The sequence below is a fragment of the Cervus canadensis genome, chromosome 23, assembly GCF_019320065.1.
Source record: "Cervus canadensis isolate Bull #8, Minnesota chromosome 23, ASM1932006v1, whole genome shotgun sequence".
NCBI classification, from domain to species: domain Eukaryota; kingdom Metazoa; phylum Chordata; class Mammalia; order Artiodactyla; family Cervidae; genus Cervus; species Cervus canadensis.
The window spans coordinates 36229107-36254415 of NC_057408.1; the positions used below are offsets into that span (position 1 = coordinate 36229107).

The 25309-nt window shown below is 46.0% G+C and overlaps 1 protein-coding gene and 1 non-coding gene across 10 annotated transcripts in view; both read right to left on the reverse strand.

Annotated features, from left to right (window-relative positions):
- The window catches only part of FHOD3 (formin homology 2 domain containing 3), a 503163-nt gene that overhangs the window by 462941 nt on the left and 14913 nt on the right, over positions 1-25309 (reverse strand). The window lies entirely within an intron of this gene.
- LOC122425961 lies at positions 22614-22720 on the reverse strand. Its single transcript, XR_006265102.1, has one exon. It is a non-coding gene; the product is annotated as a U6 spliceosomal RNA (small nuclear RNA).

The window sequence follows — 25309 nt, forward strand, 5'->3', positions numbered from 1 at the left end:
CTGAATACAGTCCCTCCTAGAACAAAGATGGGCTGTTAACACTGACCCCTGAAAGTCTGCTCATGGCAGCGTCAATTTCTGGGCTTTTCTTTATCCCATTTATTTTCCTAATGAATAAGTATCATTAAAATGTAATCAGTAAAAAAAAAAAATTTTCTTTTAGTACACTCAGGGTGGTCTAAAAGGTGCTTCCTAGCCTTTAAAATAGATAGGAATCACCTGCAGATCTTATGAAATGCAGATTCTGACTCAATCAGTGGGGCAGGCTGGGATTCTGCATTTCTGAGGACGGCCCTTTATCGTGGGTATAGTCAAAGCTATGACTTTGACATATACATGTGTGAGAGTTGGACCATAAAGAAGTCTAAGCACCGAAGAATTGATGCTTTTGAACTGTGGAGCTGGAGAAGACTCTTAAGAGTCCACTGGACAGCAAGCAGATCAAACCAGTCAATCCTAAAGGAAATTGGCCCTGAATATTCATCGGAAGGACTGATACTGAGGCTCCAGTACTTTGGCAACCTGATGCAAAGAGCTGACTCATTGGAAAAGGCTCTGATGCTGGGAAAGACAGAAGGCAAAAGGAGAAGAGGGTGGCAAAGGATGAGATGGTAAGATAGCATCACCAAGTCGATGGACATGAACTTGAGCAAACTACAGGGGATAGTAGAGAATCTGGCATGCTCTAGTGGACATGAACTTGAGCAAACTACAGGGGATAGTAGAGAATCTGGCATGCTCTAGTTCACAGGGTCACAAAGAGTTGGACACAACTTAGCAACTGAACAAAAACAATACAAGGAGGGCCCAGTGATGCTAGTATTGCCAGGAGGGGACCACAGGCAATGGGGAGGGGTGCTCAGGGCGGTGAGCACACACCTGTTGGAAAAGGGGAATCAGGTAAGGCTTCATGAATAAAGTGACTCCTGACTCTGGCCGGGAACATGGATGTGATTTCAAAAGGCACTCGTGAAGAACAGAGGGATGTGTAGGGGCAAAGTCTCTGAAGTCAAAAAGAAAGAGGAGAAAAGTACATGCCGCACTTGCAGTGTGCTAAGGCATCCAGTCTATTAGGTAAGGCAGCAGTTCCTAGACATGAGCATGTATCAATCATCTGGGGGCTTCTTAAAACAGAGATTGTGGGCTGCACCCCCAAAGTTCCAGGATCAGTGAGGGGATGGGATTTGCACTTCTAACAAATACCCCAGTGATACTGAAGCTGCTGCCCAGGAACCACACTTTGAGAACTGCTCCAATGGGGTTTGTCAGACAGGGACAAAGGAGGTCCCACTCCCATCCCCACTATATTCCAGGAGGGACAACTGGATTGTCCAAGAGAGGGACTGTTCACATCTGGAAATGGCCAGGACACCTCCTGGTAGAGCATGCCAAGGCAGGAATGGTTATAAACCCAAAAGGGTAGTATCATGCATTCCTCTGGGTGGCTCTACTATGGTTTGAATCCATCCCCTCCAATTAAGTGGGAGCTACATGGAATCCTTTCAGTCTGTAAACAACGTGGAGAAGGATTTGAGTTGACAGATGCCCACCGCTACAGGCAGCAGGTCAAGTGTTCCGAGACAAAGTCAGCCAGTGGCTGTGATGGGCCTCACGGCCATCCTCTCCAGGACCCTCAGTTCCTCCTTCAGATCCTGAGAAAGTCTAGAAAAGTCAGACCTCCTCACTCACAGGGGAGACAGTGAGCTTCTGGGGCTGAGTCTGAGATAAACCTGGGGGCACCGGCAACTCCACCGATGTCAGGGACCCAAGGGCTGGTCAGTGCAGACTGAGTCAGGCAGGGGCTGCCACCGGCCAGGGAAGGAGTCGGGGACAGATACACCAGACGATGACAAAGCTCTGCCTTCAGGATGCCCCCAGGCGACAGCTGAGTGATGCACAAACAAGTAAAAGGAGGAGCGCATGAGCCCGGGGAGTGGAGACTGACTCAAACCAGGGGTCCTCCCCTTGCCTGGGCTTTCAAACCACAGCGCAGAGCTGGAGGTGCTGTGAAAGCATCATGATGTCGAGGTCCAGCTCAGATCAATGAAGTCAGGATCTCCAGGAGCTGGGGCCCTTCCAGACTTAAACCTGATCCCTTACTCCACGGGCCAAGAGTTGGATCCAGCCCTCACTGCGACAGGCAGGGAACCTGCCCTCTTGCCTGACCTGCAGCAATAAAGAAACCAGGAACTAGGAACTGCCAAGCTATGATGGGAGCAGTGGTCCAGAACTGCAGAAACACACATCTTTCAAGCGTTCTGCCCCTCCAGTTAGCTTGAAGAGAGAAAGAGAGAGAGGGAGGTACCCTCTGTGAGCCATCAGAGATGCCACTGCCCCAACCACAAGGTCTGGAGAAGGCAATGGCACCCCACTCCAGTACTCTTGCCTGGAAAATCCCATGGACGGAGGAGCCTGGTAGGCTGCAGTCCATGGGGTTGCTAAGAGTCAGACACGACTGAGCATCTTCATTTTCACTTTTCACCTTCCTGCATTGGAGAAGGAAATGGCAACCCACTCCAGTGTTCATGCCTGTAGAATCCCAGGGACGGGGGAGCCTCATGGGCTGCCGTCTATGGGGTCGCACAGAGTCGGACACGACTGAAGCGACTTAGCAGCAGCAGCAGCAACCACAAGGTCAAGTTAAAGTCTTAAACCACACCCTTTGGCAGGCAGGGGTGCTGGCCTGTGGCAGCTTAGTCTCTGACACACACACATCCTTTCGCCTCAAGCTGTGCAGCAGCCTATGAGGGTCACGGTCCTTCCCCATCATTGTCCTCACTCCCCCAGCTGCCAGCAGAGAAACTGCAGTCTATATAATCACTGTGGATGGTAACCGCAGCCACGAAATTAGAAGACGCTGGTTCCTTGGAAGAAAAGCTGTGACCAACCTAGACATGTATTAAAAAGCAGAGACATTACTTTGCCAACAAAGGTCAAAGCTATGGTTTTTCCAGTAGTCATGTATGGATATGAGAGTTGGGCCATAGGCTGAGTGCCAAAGAGTTGATGCTTTTGAATAGCGGTGTTGGGGAAGACTCAATCTTCCAATCAACTGTGGAACACCAGTCAATCTTAAAGGAAAGCAATCCTTAATATTCATTAGAAGGACTGATGCTGAAGTTGAAGCTCCAATACTATGGCCACGTGATGTGAAGAGCTGACTCATTAGAAAAGACCCTGATGCTGGGAAAGATTGAAGGCGGGAGGAGAAGGGGAAGACAGAGGATGAGATGGCTGGATGGCATCACCGCCTCAATAGACATGAGTTTGAGCAAGCTCCAGGAGATGGTGAAGGACAGGGAAGCCTGGCGTGCTGCAGTCCATGGGGTCACAAAGAGTCAGACACGACTGAGCAACTGAACAACAGCGAGCCAGCCCCTGTGTGAGCCAATCTTCAGGAGCAAACAGGGTGGTTCAGAGGAATGGGGTGCCCTCCCTCCTCACAGATGTCCTGGGACCATAGGTGCTACAGGGAAGGGAGCCAAGGAAGTCAGTTGTTTATGAGTTTCCCTCTCAGCTCCAGATTCACCCTTCAACACATACTCTGCGATAATGAAAGCAACTCCTTCAAATGTTTCTCCTTTATAGCAACACGATGTTAACCTTTCTCAGCAGAGGGTGCTGGAGGGACGATGCAGGAGGAAGGGACTGCAGGGGGACACAGTTGATGGTATGGGGTGAGGACATCCAGGGGGGCTCCCCCCACCCAGCAGGTTCTGTCTCCCGCAACCTCACAGACCCTGCAGAGCCCTCCCGGGACAGACATCGGGCCCTCCAGCCTCCTGTGCATGCTGGCATCCTCTTCCCCTCTGCCCCCTCGTTACCTCCCCCAGCCTCTTCTCCCGTGGTCCTCCTGACTGTGGCCTTCCAGGCACACTCCTGTGCTCCAGCCTCCCGCGCGGAGTACCCCCACCCATGGCACACCCACAACAGCAACTCACCTACCCTGCCTGAAGCCTGGAGGCCTGCTTCCCGTTTGCCCGGGGACTGAGGACCAGTGAAACCAGCAAATTTCTCTGCCGTCCAGTGTGGTCAACTACACCTTCTCCAACAAGGTCTGAACCCCTTCCAAGTCTGTCCTTCCTTGACTGCTCTCCCTCAGCCCTGGGGTACGTACCACGAGGAGTTTTCATTTATCCTATGGCTACTCTTTCACCAGAGTTTAGTAACTCTTTGTATTAAACTTCCCCTGTTTAACTCACTGTGTGTTTTCTCCCTCCTACCTAGATGCAGACCACTACAACAGGAGATATGCACCCTCCAGAAGCCATATGGTGATAAGGGAAGCACCCAGGCCAGCAAATGCCACATCCGTCATCTGCTGACATCGATGTGCTCAGAGGGACAAGCAGGACCTATAGAGAGACTATAGACAGACTAACTTCTAATGCAGTTTGTGACAATCAGTCCTATTTCTTTGTCAGTTGAGTACATATAGAAACCAAGAAGAATGGCTCAAACCCTCCTCTTGAAGACTCTTAAATTATCTGCCAGTTCAGGGCTTCCCTGGTGGCTCAGTGGTGAAGAATCTCCCTGCCAACACAGAAGACACCGGTTCGATCCCTGATCCAGGCAGACCCCACACGTCACGAAGCAACTAAGTCCGTGTACAACCAACAATTGAGCCTGTGCCCAGGAGCCGTAACTGCTGAATCCTGCACGCCCTAAAGTCTGTGCTCCTCAACAACAGAGGCCACCACAATGAGAAGCCCTTGAACTGCAACTACAGAAAAGCCCTCACAGCAACAAAGACTCAGCACAGCCAAGAATAAAATAACTACAATTTTTTTAAAAAATTACCCGCCAATTCAACATTTTTGGATGCTTACTGACAGTGAACATTTCATAGCCTCTTTCTATCTAATACCAGCAGAGAAAATTATTTGTACCTTATTGTTCATAATTTTTCACTCTTTTATGAAAGAAAATAGGAAAAAACTGGATATACACCAGTTTTGGAGGGATTTCCCACCAGTTTGGAGGGAATCAGAAGAAGCAGAGTCTTATAAAGAAATTAGTACTCAAGAATATTTGTGATCTGATGTAATCGGTACTGAAAGGGCAGGGGAAGGGCCTGGGAGGGGCTGGGAGGGAGCAGAGAAGATCTCCTCTTGAGGGTAGGGGTTGGCTCAGGCCAGCTCTGGCGTCTGCCTGCCCAGCAGACAGTCATTTTCAGTGACTAGCTTGCCTCCCAATCTGAAGCCAACTCACACAGCACTGGAGGCAACGGCCACCCTTGCCTGGGCTGGATCCCTACTGGATAGACTGCTGCTCTCCATGGTGGACCACAAGCCCCGATGGGACACAGGTCCCTGCCATCAGCCTGGGCTCACCAGCAAGGGCCTCATCCAGTTCAGGAAAAGCCCTTCCTCAGAGGTTCTCTTCAAGTTCCAACTTAATTGTAGGAGTCTGTTCTGTAATTGTTAGTGTTATGGCTTAGCTGGTTTCCCTCCAGCAGCGCATAATAATAAATCGTTACATTTATAGAGCACTTTATAGCACTTGAAATACTTTCACAAACATCATTTCCTTTTGGTGAAAGAAATCTCCTGCTACTTGGGATGTACTTTTCTCCCAGATGCTTTGTTTTCACTTCTTTAGATGCTTCTGTGTAATTCACTCCATGATGTAAAACACAGACCACAACAATGCGAAGGGTCACCTCCAAAGCACCAGGAGAAAACCTGTGACTTTTTTAAAAGCGAATACGTTTGGTTACTTTGCACTTCCGCTGGTTAGTTTCCAGTCAGGTCTAGCTCGATGGGTGGCCAGATCACACTGCAGGATTCCCCACGGGTGGATGGAGAGAACCAGTGCTCTTGTGCCCAGGACAGCTATGTCAGTTCAGAAACACCCAGGGTGGTCCTGAAGCAAACCCAGCCCCACAGACTCCCGGTAGATAGACATGACTAATCAATGACCGTCTTCATTCTTCTGAGACCTGACCTTGACTGCACCCCCAGGCAGGAATTATCAATTGATGTCACTTGACAGAAACAAGAGAAAGCTATCCGCTCTTCCTCAGCCCCAGGCTGCTCGGGGCAGGCTAGCAGTGCCCCAGTTAAGCTACTCTTAAGTTAGCCCTGCTTAAGTTATTCCCTGGTATGCTCTCTCCTGTTGGGATGTGGCTCCTGGGTGCGTAGCTTTGCTGGGAACCTGCTCACCCTTGGACAAGACCACCATGCCAGCTGGCCTCATCCCTTCTTCATACCTTTATGGCTAAAACTCAACTTATCCACTCTCTCTCTGTCTCCCAAACATGACCACATCTCCAATACCTTCTTCATCACGGCAAGAGAATACTTTTTAAAGATGTCAGTCTTCACACACAATGATTGACATCTCTCTAGAATCCTTTCATGTCTTCAGCACAACAGCTACACAGATTTATGACATGATGTTGGGGAAAGGGGTGGTGCTTGCAGGTGGGAAGAACCGTGCAGGTTGAGGACAAGCAGGGACAGCAGCAGACATCACTGGCTTTGCCCGCAGGCAGACTGCGGATCATCAGTGTAGGGAGGACAGGAGAGAGACTGGTACCCCACACTCTCCTGCAGGCTGCACAGACACTCCAAAGGTTTCAGAGGGGAGGGGCCTGGTGGGTGATGGGCTCCAGGAAGCCCTGGTAGTTCCACAGATAACAGACTAGAAAGGAAGCTATCAAAATGTCTTTGTTTATTCATTGTATTTACTCCTTTATTTATTTATTTTTAGGTTGCACTGTGCAGTATGCAAGATCTTACTTTCCCAACCAGGAACTGAACCTGTGCTCCCTGCACTGGGAGCACAGAGTCTTAACTCCTGGACTGCCAAGAAAGTCTTCAAAATGCTTTTAGGTCTTGCTTCCCTGGTGGCTCAGAGGTTAAAGCGTCTGCCTGCAATGCAGGAGACCCGGGTTCGATCCCTGAGTTGGGAAGATCCCCTGGAGAAGGAAATGGCAACCCACTCCAGTATTCTTGCCTGGAGAATCCCATGGAGGGAGGAGCCTGGTAGGCTACATTCCATGGGGTTGCAAAAAGTCAGACACGACTGAGCGACTTCACTTTTCACTTTCTTGAGGCCTGAAATTGGCAGGTGCAGAGGGCGGGGGGAGGAGGGTGCCATGGCCTCCAGGTCAGCCCACTCTTTCTCTGACCCACTCCCTAGGCAATCCCAACCCACCCCTGGCTTTGAAGGCCACCCATCCCCTGCTGATTCTCTTCTGTAGAGTCCCAGTTTAAACTCCTAACTCACAAATTCATTGCCTACTTGACTTCTGCACCTGGTTATCAACTGACAGTCCCAATTCAACACATCCCACCTGATCTCATCTTCCCGGCAAATCTACTCCCACAATCCTCCCCTCTCAGCAAAGGGCAGCTCTGACTTTCCATAGGCGTCCCTCATAGCTCAGTTGGTAAGGAATCCACCTGCAATGCAGGAGACCTGGGTTCAATTCCTGGGCTGGGAAGATCCCCTAGAGAAGGGAAAAGCTACCCACTCCAGTGTTCTGGCCTGGAGAATTTCATGGACTATACAGTCCATGGGGGTGCAAACAGTCAGACACGACTGAGTGACTTTCACTTTCTGACTTTCCACCCGCTCTGGCCAAGACCCCAAGTCAACTTTGACCCTTCTGTTCCTCCCACATCCTACTCAATCGGTCAGAAAATCATTGGCTCTGGTGTCATATTTAGAATCTATAGGCTTCTCCCACCATCCTCCTCTAAATGGCTCCCAGCCTCCCCCTCCTCTCACCCTATACACTCTCTCCACTCAGCAGCTCAAAGGGATCCTTTGTTCCATGAGTCAGATTATGACACTCAGCTGCTCAAACCAAGCCCCCCTGCAGTGGCCACTCATTATACAGCCCTGCAATGACCTCCAAGGCCCTCCGTGAACTGCCTCTCACCTGCCTGCCGGCCCCTCTCCCACCACTCTTGCCCTCACCCACTGCACCCCAGCCCCTCTGGATTCCTGGTTGTTTCTAAGACAGGCCAAGCACACCGCTGCCTCAGGGCCTTTGCGCTTGCTATTCTGTCTGGAACACATCACCTGAGACAGCCACGTAGTTTATGCCTCCCTTCTGGTAGGGCTCTGTTCCACCATCACTCTCTAACCCCTTGCCTTCTTCTTACCCTTCACCACATGGCATACATTTGTCTCCCCACCCGGCTGTTGGTTCCATAAGGTCAGGACTTTGTAGAATGTGGGATTTTGACAACTGAGCAGATAGAGTAGAAGCTGCTAAGATGACAGACAGAAAAGCTGGAGCACCCAAAGCTGCAGGGGTTTGAAGAAAACAGAAGGGATCACGGAATAAAGCAGGGGTCAGCAGCAGCCTGCAGGCCCAATCCGGCCACTCACCCATGTCCATAAACAAAGGTTTGGATTTTTTAAGTCTCTCCAGATGTTATTTTATTTTTTAATTTCTGTTTTCACCATGCCATGCAGCATATGGGATCTTAGTTTCTCGACCAGGGATCAAAACCACAACCCCTGGATTGGAAGAAGAGTCTTAACCACTGGACCATCAGGAAGTTCCCCATAAATAAAGTTTTATTCAAACACAGACATACCTATTTGGTTAAATATTGCCCATGCTGTGAGCAGCAGTAAGAGAATTAAGTCGTTGCAATATAGAGAGTATGGCCCCTAAAGCATAAACTACTATCTGGTTCTTTAAAGAAAACACTTGCTGACCTCTTGCACAAAGCAATATTTTTCAAACTATAAACTCATAGACAACCGCCCTAAGAAAACTTCCACAAACTTTCCAGGCAGCCCAGATCCCAACTTGAGAAACAGATTTAGAGAGAATACAGCAGTGGTGGAGAAGGAGGAAGAGAAGATGGACTTGGATTCAGTCCCCAGCACCACCCTTCAGCAGCTGTGTGACCTTACATAAATTACTTAACTTCTCTGAAGCTCTTCTTCCTAATTAATAAAATAAGAACTGCTGCTGCTGCTAAGTCGCTTCAGTCGTGTCCGACTCTTTATGACCCCATGGACTGTAGCCCACCAGGCTCCTCTGTCCATGGGATTCTCCAGGCAAGAGTACTGGAGTGGGTTTGCCATGCCCTCCTCCAGGGCATCTTCCCAGCCCAGGGATTGAACCCACATCTCTTATGTCTCCTGCATTGCAGGCAGGTTCTTTACTACTTGTGCCACCTGGGAAGCCCAAAATCAGAGCTACTTATCTTGCAGAAGTAGATAAGTATCTTGCAGAACTGTTGTGAGGCGTCAACATTCTGTAGGTAAAGCATCTAGCCATGGCTAGCACACAACACACCTACGCGACTAACCATTTTTTGAGGATTTACCCTATTCCAAGCACAATCTAGATGCTACATATGTAGCAATGTCTAATCCTCACAAAACTTTAATTGCACTGTGCCAGCACCCAGTGGATTTTACTTACCTTTGATAAACACAATTTAAAAATTTTTTTGTAAATAAAGCTGATGCAGTCTGTGGTTTCAGCACTGCTGTGGGAAAAGTCAGGCTCTGGGGAACTGGGGAAAGACCTGAGCCGCCTTAGGGAGGACAGCATCGATCCCAGGGACACTCGAGACCTCTGTCGGTCTCTTCAGCTGCTTCCCAAATTAGCAGGGAAATCTCCCAATTCAAAAAAACCTCGTGACACGCTTTGCAGAGATACCATGCAAAGCAACAGATTCTGTGCCTATTTTTGGCTGGTGCAGATAACTGGTCGTTGCAGACTCTTGAATCACTGGATTAAAATGCCAGACTCAGCGCACAGAAACGGTGGGTGTGGTGAAGACAACTCAGCTGGCCACCTGCTCCCGCTAAGTCTGTTTCCTAAACCACTGACATTCTTTTGACTTTTTCACAAACCAAACAAGCCAGTATTCTTTTCTCAAGAAGTAGAGCAGTTTAAACTATCTTATTAGTGTGAAATCTGTGGAGAAAATTCTATACCACCTAAACATACTGTCTGTTAAATCGGAGAAAACAAGTTGCAGTTCCCATTTGACATAGGCGAAGAGGCACTAATTAAGACCCAAAAGCAAATTCCTCTGTGATCACTTTTTTAGGAGTAAATAAGACATTATGACCTATTTGGTTAGACTGAAAACAAGCAAATTTTAAAGGGAAACCCTGATTTGGAGATCAACCTAACTATGGTACCGGCGTGCATATTTGAAACTTTCTGTTCCCAGAAACTCAAGTGTTTCTGGTTTCTTTCCTTGACTTTTCTCAATACCAAGATGGGACCAGGTTGAAAACTTTAGTTCTTACAAAGGGCATTTTTTTTTATTTCAACTTGACTACCATGCTCACAAAAGATGAACAGGCTGGGCTTCCCAGTGGTCCCAGATAAAGTGGGTCCCAGAGGTCCCACTCTGCAGATAAAATCCATAGGAAAGCAGCAACCACTCCAGCTTGAAGGAATCAGAGGTGTTAAACCAAGTCAAGTTTTATTTCCCTGTCTTAGTCAGCTCCAGCTGCTATAACAAAACACTGTAGACTTGGTGACTTAAACACCAGTAGTGTATTTCTCACACAGGCTGGGAAGTCCAAGATTACTGAGCCCACAGATTCAGGTGAGGGCCCTTGTCCTGACTTGTAAATAGCCACCCTGTGAGGTCCATGGGCTTCCCTTGGAGTGTAGTATGGAGAGAAGCAGTTCCCCTGGCCCCTCTTCTTATAAGGGCTTTTTAGGTAAATAAAAGGGCACTTAAATATATATACCCCCATCAAGAGCACACCCCGCATGTCCTCATCTAAGCCTGTTACTTTGCAGAAGTCCCCCACTCCAAGTACGTTTACATTGGAGGTTGGGGGCTTCGATACAGGAATTGGGGAAGGGGGACAAAAAGCATTCAGTCCATAACAGTCCCTGAATAAAATTTTTCACATCTTTTCATTCAGCTTCTGAAAATGCAATTCTTGCCTTCTCAAAGCAGTCCTCTCTACTGCCCACAGGGTTGATGTTCCAACAACATTCTGAAGTCTAAGCACTTGCGTCTCGTCTACAAAATATGAATTTACATCTGTCCTTTTTCAAAATAAATATCCTTCTGTCTTTTTCATCTGTGGGTGTGGACTCCTGAGCAAGAATTCCGGCTCTTTGCAGCAAAGAAAAAAGGAGGGGGTGGGAGTGGGGAGAGGGGAGGGGAGAGGAACAGGAGTCTCTGGTTTCCTGTGTCCTGCCCACTGCGCTCGAACCTGCCAGCATCATCTATTATGGATACGGCCAAGCCCAGGGGGCTCCGGTGTCTCCAAGGGAGACCAAGAGCCACAGAGATGGATACTTCACTGCTTCCTGGACCTCAGGCCCTTCAGAGACCGCGATGCTAAAGCACTCACAGTGATCAGGGACGGGCCTAAATCAGGAAGTTTATCATCACCTCACTCTTTCCAGACAGCCAGTCTTCAAATGGCAAAAGCCAACTGCTTCTATCCTCTGTGCTTTTCTCAACAAGGTTTTTAACAGTATTATTTAAGTATCACATTTAGAAAAGTATACAAATCAATGGATCTTCACAGGGATCACACCCATGTAACCACCACTCAGATTTCAAAAAAGGAGAACATTACCAGTACCCCCAGGAGCCCCAATCAGCCACTTAAACCTCCTTATCACCAAAGGTAAGAGCTATCTTAACTTATAAAATTATAAACTAGTTTCCCCGTATTGAACTTGATACAAATTACAGTAAATGTTCTCCTGGGTCTTCTTTTACTTCTCTCTCTCTACTATATGTTTATGAGACTCATCCACGTTACTACATATAACCATATATTTTCAGTGCTCTTTAGTAATTCTAGTGTATGAATATAATTATCCATTCCACATTGATAAACTTTGCATTATTTCAGCTTTGCTTTGCTATCACACAAATTACTACTGTAGACATTTATTAATAGATGCACATCATTTGTTATGCATGTGTGTATGTGTGTGTATATGTCTGTATGTCTTTCGGGGCATGTATGTATACACATCTTTTGGGTCTCTGTTTAGGAGTGGAATTGCTGGATCATAGAGCACGCAGATACTCAGCTTTGCAGCTACAAAAGAGCACTGAAAAGTGAGTATGCAAGTATTCCTTTGATTCCACATCTTTGCCAACTGTGCGTTTACATTTCAACCCTTCTAGTGGGTATGCAGTTTTAATTTACATTTCCCTGATCAATAAAGTCTATTGGCCATTTGGATATCATCTTGAAGTGCCTGTTTAAAATTTCTGCCTATTCTGTTCAATTGTGTCTTCTCTTATTTAGTAAAAGTAGAGGCTCTTTATACATTTTGAATGTAAGTCCTTTGTTAAATACATACACATACACAAAGAGTGGGCTTCCCTTATGGCCCTGCATTATGGCCTGCAATATGGGAGACCTGGGATCAGTCTCCAGGTTTGGAAGATCCCCTGGAGAAGGGAAGGGCTACCCACTCCAGTATTCTGGCCTGGAGAATTCCATGGACTGTATAGTCCACGGGGTCACAGAGTCGAACACAACTGAGCGGCTTTCACTTCAGTTCACACAAAGAGTGCATAATTATCTTCTCCCACTTTGTGACTTGCCCTTTCACTTGTATTGATGTCTTTTGATGAATAAGATCTTAACATTAATGCACTCCAAATTATCACATTGATCCCTTTATGGCTAGTGCTTTTTATACCTTGTCTAAAATCTTTGCCTACCCACAGCTGTGACTGTATTTTTCTGTTATCTTCTAAGGCTGTATCGTTTTACCTTTCACCATTAGATCTGTGATCCATCTGGAACTGAATTTTGGATACAGTGCAAGATAAGGGTCAAGATTCATTTATTTCCATGTGGGTATCTAATGGACCTAGCACTGTTTAGGCTTCCTTGGTGACTCAGCAATAAAAAATCCACCTACAATACATAGGTATTGTATGTCAATACATTGACTCGGATTCAATCCCTGGGTCAGGAAGATCCCCTGGGGGAAGGAGATGGCAACCCACTCCAGCTTTCTTGCCTGGAGAATCCCATGGACAGAGGAACCTGGCGGGCTACATACAGTCCATGGGGTCGCAAAAGAGTCGGACACGACTGAGCACACAGACCAGCACTGTTTACTGAAAGAACAAACTCCTCCCACTACCCTGCGTCATTACCTCTGTCATCACCCATGTGTGCGGCCGTGTTTCTGGGCTCTACGTTGTTCCAATGGTCTAGTTATCAAATCTTGCACCAATACCACAATGGTTTGTTTACTGTAACTTTAAAAGAATTCTTGATTTCTGGTAGTGTAAATGCTTCAACTTTCCTCTTTTCAAGACTATCTTGAACATTTTTGACCTTTTGCATTTCCACACAAATTTTAGAGTCCATCTGGCAATTCTACCAAAAAAATCTCCTGGGGTTTTAACTGGAATTACATTTTTACACTACTGAAGGTTCCAACTTATGAACATTTATATCTATTTAATTTAGTGTTTTTTTTTTTAATTTAGTGTTTTTAAATATCTCCCATATCTAAGTAGAGGTCTTAAATATCTTCGGTCAAATGTATCCCTAGATATGGGATGATTTGACTCCTGTCATTTTTATTTTCTAATTTTTGTTGAAAAGAAGTGATTACAGCTAAATTCCCTATCTCAGTCTCAATTTCAGGGCTTTCAAAATTTTACCTTTAAATATAATGTTTGGTCTATTTCTTAAATGATATAATTTATCAATATCGGCAGTTCACTGAGATCCAAGTTTGCTAAGGTTGTTTTTTATCACAAATGGGTACAAAATGCTTTATCAAATGCTTTATCAAATTTGACTTTATCAAATGCTTTTTTGGGTTATTGTGAACAAATTATTTTTCTCTTTCAGCCTGTTAGCATATTTAATAACAATACACTTTAATATTAAACCAAATATTTCATTCCTAGACTGAATCTAGCTTGCTGCTTTGTCTGATTGTTTGAATATGTGTATTTAGTCACTTAGTGAATATGTGTATTTAGTCGACTCTTTGCCACCACATGGACTGTAACCTGCCAGGCTCCTCTGTCCATGGGATTCTCCAGGAAAGAATACTGGAGTGGGCTGCCATGCCATCCTCCAGGGGAGCTTCCTAACCCAGGGATCGAACCCAGGTATCCTGCATTGCAGGTAGATTACCAATTGAGCCACCAGGGAAGCCTATCATTTGAATATACTGTTGAACTTATTTTGCCAATATTTTGCTTAGATTCATATCTTCACTTATGAAAGAGATTGACTGAGGCAGTTTTTCTTTCTTGTAATGTCTTTGTCAGGTCTGGGGTACAAGGTTATGCTAGTCTCATAAAATGAACAGGGAAATGTTTTACTCTTTTTCCATTCTCCAGAGGACTCGGTATAAGATTGGTCCTACTTCTCTAAATATTTGGCAAATTCACTATCAAAGACATGTGAGACTGAGATTTCTTTATAGGAAGGGTTTAATTTACAGAATAAATTTCTTTAAGACCTGAATATACTAAATTTTGTGCCATGTACACTTGTAAAGAACATGTATTCCACAATCCTTGGGTGTAGTGGTCTATATAATCAGTTAGGATATTTTGGTTATTAGTATTCCAATCTTGGAAAACTCAGCAGTGGCCACAGGACTGGAAAAGGTCAGTTTTCATTCCAATCCCAAAGAAAGGCAATGCTAAAGAATGTTCAAACTACCAGACAACTGCACTCATCTCACATGCTAGCAAGTAATGCTCAAAATTCTCTAAGCCAGGCTTCAACAGTATGTGAACCGTGAACTTCCAGATGTTCAAGCTGGATTTAGGAAAGGTACAGGAATCAGAGATCAAATTGCCAACATCTGTTGGATCATCGAAAAAGCAAGAGAATTCCGGAAGAACATCTACTTCTGCTTTACTGACTACGCCAAAGCCTTTGACTGTGTGGATCACAACAAACCATGGAAAATTCTAAAAGGGATGGGAATACCAGACCACCTGACCTACCTCCTGAGAAATCTGTATGCAGATCAAGAAGCAACAGTTAGAACTGGACATGGAACAACAGACTGGTTCCAAATTGGGAAAGGAGTACGTCAAGGCTGTATATTGTCACCCTGCTTATTTAACTTCTATGCAGAGCACATCATGCAAAATGCCCAGCTGGATGAAGCACAAGCTGGAATCAAGATTGCCAGGAGAAATATCAATAACCTCAGATATGCAGATGACACCACGCTTATGGCAAAAAGTGATGAAGAACTAAAGAGCCTCTTGACGAAAGTGAAAGAAGAGAGTGAAAAAGCTGGCTTAAAACTCAATATTCAGAAAACTAAGATCATGACATTCAGTCCCATCACTTCGTGGCAAATAGATGGGGAAACAATGGAAACAGTGAGAGACTTTCTTTTTTGGGGGCTCCAAAATCACTGTAGATGGTGACTGAAGCCATGAAATTAAAAGACGCTTGCTCTTTGGAAGAAAAGTTATGACCAACCTAGACAGCATACTGAAAAGCAGAGACATTACTTTGCCAACAAAGGTCCATCTAGTCATAGCTATGGTTTTTCCAGTAGTCATGTGTGGATGTGAGAGTTGAACTATAAAGAAAGCTGAGCATCAAAGAATTGATGCTTTTGAACTGCGGTGTTGGACTCTTGAAAGTCCCTTGGACTGCAAGAAGAGGCAACCTGTCAATCCTAAAGGAAATCAGTCCTGAATATTCGTTGGAAGGACTGATGCTGAAGCTGAAACTCCAATACTTTGGCCACCTGATGGGAAGAACTGACTCACTGGAAAAGACCCTGATGTTGGGAAAGACTGAAGGCGGGAGGAGAAGGGGATGACAGGATGAGATGGTTGGTTGGCATCACCAAATCAACGGACATGAGTTTGAGTAAGCCCCAGGAGTCGGTGACAAACAGGGAAGCCGGGCATGCTGCAGTCTATGGGGTTGCAAAGAGTCAGCCACGACTGAGCGGCTGAACTGATTCCAATCTTCTATAGCTGTACAGATTTTTTTGTCAGCTTCTACAATCCGTTACTAACAGTATGCTAAAACCCACTCTAATTATAAATTTGTCTATTTTTTCTTGCAATTTTATACATTCTATAACTAGATGCAAACAAATAGGTTTTCTGGTATCTCCCTGATGAATTGCTCCTCTTTTTAACTAGAAGTGTTTTCTGTCTTAAAGTCTCATACTCACTAAGTCATGTCCAACTCTTTGCAATTCCATGGACTGTTGCCCAACAGGCTCCTCTGTCCATGGAATTCTCCAGGCAAGAACACTGGAGTGGGTTGCCACTTCCTCCTCCGGGCATTTTCCTGACCCGGGGATGAAACTTGCATCTCCTGCATTGGCAGGTGGATTGCTTACCCCTGAGCCACCTGGGAAGTCTATCTTACGGTCTACGTTGTGTCATTTCCAATATCACCTTTTTGGCTTGGTATATTTTTCTTATATTCATTTACTATCAGTTTTCCTATATTTCTATATTTAACATCTTTTTCCAAGTAGCATTTAATAGGATTTTGCTACATGTTTTTAAATTAAATTTCACAACTTCAGAGTTTTAATTGGAATATTTAGTCCAGTTTCATTTAATATAATTACTGATAGATCTGGATTTAAATCTACGTTCTATTTGCTTTCCATTTGTCCTTTATGTTTAACGTCCCTTCTTCTCTCAATTATTTCAATTTTCAACTTCTTCTAGATTAATCTTGTATTTTTAAATATCTCCTTCTCTATTAGGTTAATTAATATTATTTTACTATTATTTTAAGGGTATCATGTAAACAACATCCTTGACTTATAATTTACTAACACCTTCCCATTCTCCAGAAAATAAGAGTTTTAAAACACTTTAATTCGATTTACCCCCTTCATTCTTTTGTACCGTTCCTTGTTGTATATCTTGTTTTTACATGTACTTTAATCCCATGAGACATCTGTACAGTCAGTAGTTCATTTAGATTTACTCATATGTTTACCTTATCCACTGATTTTCATTCTCTTCTACATATCCACACCTCTACCTGGGGTCACATGCCTCCTTCTGAAGAACTCCTTTTAGTACTTTTAGGATGTATCTGCTGACAGTAAATTCAGTCTCTACTTGTCTAGATTTTCTTTCACCTTTGTCTCTGAGGGAAATCTAGATATAAAAACTTCAACAGTTCCAAGATATACTTGTCTTCTGGAGTCCATCATTACAGTTGAGGGCTCAGTTTAGTCTTCCTGTTCTGTCTTCAAAGGTAATTATGTCTTTTTTCTTGGGCTGCTTTCAGATTTCATTTTTGTCTTTGGTTTTCAGAAATATTACTGACAAATTTCTTTTTTCTTTATATTCTCTTGCTTGGGGTTTACAGTACTCCTTTAGTTTGTGGTTTGGTATATTTCATTGTTTTCAGAAAATTCTGTTAGTATCTCCTGGAATTTTGCTTCTTCCATTATTTTCCTGGGATTTCAATTACATGTGTGTTAGGCCTTTTCATTATGTATCATTTAGCTTTGGTGGATATTTCCTTTATTTTTCATCTTTTTTTCTCTCCCTGTTTTAGGCAGGATATTTCTATTCACTTGTCTTCTATTAGAGATCACTAAATCTCCCTACAGCTGAGTCTATGCCACTGTTTAAATCCACCAGTGGAGAACCCCATGGACAGTAGAGCCTGGCGGGCTACGGTCCACAGGGTCACAGTCAAAGCATAACTGAAGCAACTTAACTCACAAGCATGCTTAGTATCACTGACTATTTCAGTTCTAGGATTTCTACCTGATTTTTTATATATAAGTAGATTCTAGTTCTCTGATCAAAATCTCCATCTTGTCATTTTCTTTCTTGAATCTATTAATCACTGAGAGATACAGCATGTGTATCACCTGTGGGTCTGTTTTGAGCATCTTTTTCTTCTCTTGATCCTGCCTGTTTATATGCCTGGTATTTTTTTAACTAAATGATGAATGTTTTATATAAATGTATTTAAAACTGCAAAGGAGCTAGATGTTGTTACATGATTTTCTTTAGTTTGTGGCAGGCAACTAGATCAGGAACAGATTATCTTAATCCAATCAGCGGTTGAGCTGATTCAAGGTTTGGTTTCAATCTTTGTAAACTTGGTCTATTCTGGTCAGCTAATTTGAGGTTGGGTTTCAGTCTTTATAACTGTTGGCCTATTTTTAGTAAGCCATTTCTCCCAGGATACAGTCCTTCAGGGTTCCTGAGTGAAGCAACAGGGTATTTATAACCATGAGGTATTTCCAGGATCTCTCCACCTTTGTAATAAGCCCTTAATTTGTCATTTTTATCTCCTGAGCATCATGAGACTATCTGTAGTTCTACTCAGCCTTTCAGCTTCTCAGCCGGGTGCTGGTTAAGAATCATTTTTTTGTTTTTTTGGCCAGGGGACCTTAGAGACTAGACAGTAACATGAGGAATTAAATTTGAAATGCAAATGATCTTTACAGATTTCATCTTCAGTCACTTCCTAAAATACATACCAGAAACCTAGAACCAGGATGGAAAACTCATTTTTAAAAATTAATCCTATAAATCTGAAGAAAAGAAAAGTAAAAAGAAAATAAATGACTGAAAAGGAGTTAAAGGAGGCAGTGACAATCACTTCAGGGGATACAGAGATCCATGAAAGCAGGATCCTAGCCAGTGAGCATCCCTCCTCTCCCAAGAGAAAAGGAATTCAAAATTACTGAGACAGGAGGAGAAGTGGGTGCCAGAGGATGAGATGGTTGGATGGCATCACCAACTCAATGAACATGAGTTTGAGCAAACTCTGGGAGATGATGAAGGACTGGAAAGCCTGGCATGCTGCAATCCATGGGGTCGCAAAGAGCTGGACATGACTTAGCAACTGAACAACAACAAATCACAATCTAAAGAGAAAGCAGACTGGGGAAAGGTAGAAACCCAGCACTTGGAAGGTGAGCAGCAGGATGATTACTTCTGGCCAGGCTCAGCAGAGAAGACTTCATGGAGGCTGCAACAAATGTTAGAGCAGCCCCTGCAATCTAGGAAGGTTTGGAGGAAAGGAGTAGCTAGTCACTGGTACAGAGTGTAGCTCAATCAGAACAGCTCAGGAAGCAGGTACAGCTGCCTAAAGGCAAGTTTTTCCTGCCTCCCCAAACTTAACTTCACAAATGTATACAGTCTGGAAAACACACTAGGACACAAAGGCCCAGAATCAACTTCTCTATTTACTGCCAGGGACCTCCCCTTATGGATATTTAAATAGTGAGTGAGTGAGTGAGTGACAGTCACTCAGTTGTATCTGACTCTTTGTGACCCCATGGACTGTAGCCTGCCAGACTCCTTTGTCCATGGAATTCTCCAGGCAAGAATACTGGAGTGGGTTGACATTTCCTTCTCTGGATATTTAAAGAGGGAGCCTGAAAAGGCAAGAAACAGCTGGTAGATCAATGTGTCAGGGAACAGCAGAGCAGGACAAAGACGGGCTGAATTCAGGTTGTGGACGGCCAGGAATATCAAATTAAGCACGTCAAATTACTTTGGCCGTTGGCCACAGGATCCAAAATAAGACTCTTCTAACCAAACCAGCTTTCTTCTCTCAACTCAGCTCAACACACTCTTCTCCAGGCACCAGTCACCCAGGCCACAAAAGACGGGGAGTTGGCAGCGGCAAGCGAAGCAGACGGTAAGGAAAATTTAGAACACAGAGTCCTGCAGTGGGGTGCACCAGCAAATTCTTCCAGTTAACATGAGCAAAGACACTTTTTAAAAGTCTGCAGTGGATGGGATCTTCTGTGAGAAAAGATTGCTGTTAATGGGAGACTTGAGCTAGCATGTTTTATTACTCATAGAATGTAGCCTTTGCTGGCTTGGGGGAGAACAGCCCAGGTATATCACAATGCCTCTACCCACCCATTCTAGTAACCCCAGTGCCTGCATTTTAAGTCGCTTCAGTAGTGGCCAACTCTTTGTGACCCCATGGACTGTAGCCCACCAGGCTCCTCTGTCCATGGGACAGAGGCAAGAATACTGGAGTAGGTTGCCATGCCCTCCTCCAGGGGATCTCTCCAGCCCAGGGATCAAACCCACGTCTCTTAGGTCTCCTGCATTGGCAGGTGGGATCTTTACCATGGTGCCACCTGGGAAGCCCTAGGAAGTACTCCCAGAGTTTCAGGCAAAGTGAAGCTCTTGATCCCACCGGCAGCAGACCTGCCTCCCGGTTCCACCACTTACGCATCTCCAATCCCTCCTGCCCACCCCCCAGCCCCGGGTCCTCTTGGAAGAGTATTCTGGAAGTGCTGAAACTACTACTCCCCAAATGCTTTTACCCCTCAATGATCACTTATGTCACACAAGATCCTACATGTTTTTCTAGACACTCAAATACACTGGTTGCCTTTCTCAGTTTGCCTGAAGGCCTTGGATCTTGAGCCCAAATCGGCTGATCATGAGCACCCACTATGGATGGACCAAATCCTGGTTACCAAGGCCAGAACTGGGGCCTGGCATCCCAGACCCTTCATCGGTTAGCTTCTACTCATCTCACACTCCTCGCTCTCCACACCTCTAACCTACTCTCCCCTTTCCCATGCACCTAATGCCACCTCTGCACTCCAGACTTGGCTAAATCCTATTTCCTTCTCGAAGCCACCCCCTGGGTACCATAGGAAAGGGACCCAGTCAGGGAATCCCAACCCTGTGATGCTACAAGACAGACAAACAACCTCAGGACTCCTCCCTGTCTCTGAGTGGGCCAAGCGCTGTGCTCAGTCCCTTCCAGGGACAATTTCATTTTAGGCTTGAAGCCCCCTCCCCAAGGAAGGTGTTATTATTCCCATTTCATAGATATACAAATTGAAGCACAGAGAGATAGGAAGCATGTGTCTGTGGGATACAAGGCCTGTGCTTTAAAATCATTATGCTGAAAAAAATAAATAAATAAAATCATTACGCTGGACTGAACAGAGATCGGAGGTGCGCTCACAAGGGGCACCCACGTGGCCTGGAGGGAGCGGTGGGAGCAGGTGGCAGCACCCAGAAGTCCCATCTGACACTTTGCAGGCAGCGATAAGGGTCCATGGAATGAATGAATGAGTTTGTACCAGAGCCATCTGTGTAAGGAGGAGGCGATGACCCAACCAGGAGGAGGGGGCCGGGACAGAGGGCAGGGTGAAGTCAAAGCAAGGGCAGGCCAGCATGAAACAGCAAGGAATGTGAGGAACTAAGGCGGCCGGGCTGCTGAAGCATAAAACATGAGATGGAAAATGCAAGGGGACAAGGCTGGACAGAGGAGGGCACCCTGCAGTCACTGGAGATGGAGACAGTCTCCTGAAGGGGCCCTGGCCTCCGGGAGACGGGCTGGTAAGGAACCGTAACCCAAGGGGGTGGCCGGCTAGACCCTGAGGTCTCAACTCTACATGCCCAACTCCAAACCTTCCAGCTCCCCCGTGAACCTGCCCGTCCTTTCCTCTCTGCAGGCTCCAGGGCCGCCCCAGCTCCTCCCGTGTCTCTGCTTGTCTCACTCCCCGCGTCCATCCCCCACCTTGTTGCAAGGAGGGCCAGCCTGGGATTCAGCAGTGAAGAAAAGAGACACAATACACTGCCCTCCTGGAGATTCCCTAAGGATGTCCCGCCCCCTGTCATCCTCCCAAGAGGAAGCAGGGTGTCCCTTTGGCCATTCTCCTGGCTCAGGGCACCAAGGGCTGGACTGGAAGGTAGGCAGTTTCAGGCCACCCACTGCTCTTTCATGTTCACCATCCATCCCCTCCTCTTACCTGACCTTGGGCCCTGACACCTGCTGTCTTCCTTCTACCCCAATTGCTGCCACCCTCTTGGAAGGCTCTGCCCTTCCCCCCTGCCTCAGTGACCTAGCATCACAGCAAGAAAGAGGGGGAAGAGTCACGCGCACACTGGGTCCCTGTTACCAACCACACACACTTCCTGAGCACCGGGCGGTCCCCCAAAGAGATGCTGGCTTCTCCTCACCTTCTCATGAACCCCTGCACCTGACCCGGGGACTGGCCATAGCTCTTTGATTTAAAGTGTGTGTGTGTGCACGCATAACTAGTTATGTCCAACTCTTTGCTACCTCATGGACTGTATATAGCCCGCTAGGCTCCTCTATCCATGGAATTTCCCAGGCAAGAATACTGGAGCAGGTTGTCATTTCCTTCTCCAAGGTGATTTAAAGTGAGGGGAAGGCAATAATTTTATACATTCTGGAAAAACAACACATAGCAATGAGGATAAGCAATATTTAAAATCGATAACTGTTGAGGACCTACTATACAGCACAGGGAACTCTGCTCAGTATTATGAAACACAGTAAAAGAGGAAAGAATTTGAAAAAGAATAGATACTTGTAAATGCATAACTGAATCACGTTGCAGTACACCTGAAACACAATATTTTTTTTTGTTTTCTCACTAAGCTTTTTAAAATGGATCTCAAATTCTGTGACAGATTTTCAGTCAAGTTGTTTCCATTTTAAAGTACTGATTTTAAAAACAAATAACTTAAAACTGCCACACACAAAACAAATGTTCCACAAAACATACTCCTTTCCTTCTGAAGGTTTTACAATGCACCGTTATCATTAACCAGGCTTTTACTATTAAACCTAAATGGCCAGTTGAGTCAAACAGTTCTGAGACCATTCTTCCACCACCAACTAAGACTAGGGTGGCAGGTATCAGGGATAATATTAAAAATATGGAACGCTTCACGAATTCGTGAGTTATCCTTGCACAGGGGCCGGGCTAATCTTCTCTGTGTCATTCCAGTTTTAGTATATGTGCTACCAAAATCAGCATCACAACACTGCTAATCAACTACGTGCTGTGCTTCGTTGTTCAGTCGTGTCCGACTCTTTGCGACCAAAGGACTGTAGCCTGCCAGGCTCCTCTGTCCATGAGATTCTCCAGGCAAGAATACTGGAGTGGGTTGCCATTTCCTTCTCCAGGGGATCTTCCCAACCCAGAGATTGAACCTGGGTCTTTTATGTCTCCTGCATTGGCAGGTATGTTCTTTCTCACCAGCGCCAACTCAGAAGTGGAAACTGATCAGAAACTATTAAAAAGGATAATGACACCTAAGGTCCTTCGACAATGATGGATCATTATGACCAAAATACACCATGGAATGTGCACAGACAGCTCCACAAGGCCTCAGAGCTGCGCGTCTCCCCGTCAGGTGGATCTTTAGCCCCCATGACCCAGGCAGTCGAATGAGAGCGATCCCACTGCTGCCCAGGAACAACTTCAACGTGGTGGAGCTCAATCCCCTCCACCTGCTTGAGAAGGCAGAAGAGAACAGGGTCCTGGGTGTGCAGGGGGGCAAAACCTCTCCTCGCCCTGCACGGATCCCCCTGCTTTGGCCAACTCCAATCACGAAACACTGCCCAGAATGATAAATTTAAACTGCTTAGACTTTGCAGAATGGCATGCATTGACTTAATGGCTTGTTCTGATTCAAGGACTGGGCAGGAACTATGGTGAAATGAAAGCAACGGCTCTCCAAGGAAGGGTCGGGGGAGAAGAGAGGCTTACAGACCCCAGAGCCCCAGACACAAAGAACCTCCCTTCCTTCCTGCTCCTCAGCCCAGGATTAGCTCTTACTCCTGGTCTCATCAGCCACCACTGGCCAGCCTGGCAGGTCACAGCCTTGGGGGTGGCTCACCAGAAGATCCTGCTTCTCCCAAAGTCAGGCTGATGACAGGTGAGATGGGGGCTTTGCCTGGCTGAGCACCAATCCGGTTCCCCGGGACAGTATGGGGGGTTGGGGGGAGTCAGCCTGCAGGTAGGCATGGGGCAGAAAATAATGGGGTGCACATGTGAGCACCCACAAAGCACTGGGGCCCAAAAAGCACTGGGCTTTTATCTCTGGGGCCCCCAACCCAAAGACTGCATGAACTCTAATGCTACAAGCAAAGTTCAGAATCTTGGGATGTGCCCAAGGCCCCCAGATCCGCCTTAACTCCCACATCCCCTCTGCAGAAGCCCCCCACTTTCATCTGTAAGGGAACCTGGTGAAAGATTCTACACAATGAGTGAACAAGGGAACCAAGAGACTTGGAATTAGGAAGATGCATTAGAGCAGAAAGACTTGGTCACTAGAGGCCGAATCTGGAATGCAGAGCTCTTGAGTGGCCAAGGAAATGGACAGAGACCAGGAAAAGTCCCAAGGTTGGAGAAGAAAGAGGAGGGCTGATTTCTCAGGGGGGGCAGCTATGATGCTAATGACGTCCTCAACATCTCGGCACAACCAAAGGGCTCTAATGAAACTTGCCTAAATCAAGGCCAAATCACAACTTCCTGCATAAGCTAAGTCCCCGACTTATACCCAGGAGGCGACGGGTGTAAGTTCACCATGACTTGGCTGTCTGGAGCTCTCAATGCACTTTTCATAGCAGTAAAGTGGTACCTACGGTTAGGACACCAGGCCAGCCTGTTGCCATCATGGCCTATGCGTTCTTGCCAGCATGGCCCATGCTTTATTCTTCTTTGACTTCCAGATACACTGCAGAGAACCTGACAAAGAGCAAGAACTCATATCTGTGCGAGGTGAGTAAAAGACTGCTGCATAGGTCAGGTACGAATTTCACACTGAACTTCCTTTTCCTAAAGGATGCACAAAGCGACATCTTCGGTTCCTAAAGGTACCTGAAGAACCACATAGAACTCCTCCCTTTAGGTCCTTGACCTAATTTGCATACTCTAGTGCCCTTGGAAAGGTAGGTATTCCCAGGGAACGCAGAAGAATGGAAGAGGAGCCAAAAGGCGGGCTCTGTATTTCAGGCAGGCTCCCAGGCTGGGAGTTTCATCCAGCCAAGCACAAATGGGGTGGCCAGAAAGCTCAGGTGAAGGACATCGTGAGATCTTAGCGACCTTCTGGACATGGAGCTTTCCCTTGGTAAAGAGGTCAAAGTCATTCAAAACCTGGATCTTTCATATTATTGCCTCTGAACTTCAATATGCCACCCCTCCCATGGTTCCCAGCCACCTCCCTCACCTCAGGCCTGGTCTCTGACTTTCAGAGGAAGAGACGCACACCCTCAGTTGCCTACCCTGCCCCCATTTCTGCTTACTTCATCTCTACACTCTGTGATCAAAGTGCAGTTTTCATATGCTAACATTCTCCAAAGCTGCTCTTCATTTATTTATGGTATTTTGCCAACTGCGGAATTTCGGGTGATTTGTGCTCCATGGGGTCATTGCCCCTTCGTAGAGTTGCAGGATGAGAGTGTGGCGTGAATGCAGGGTGACGTCAGCCCTCAGGGGAACTGGACGAGGGTGGGGGGACACCCCGATGCAGCCACGGTAGGGCCTTGAAGCCTTAAAAATAAAGAATAACTGTAAGCGACTTTTAAATGAATGGTCCTTTCTGTGGGCAGTGTTTTCAAA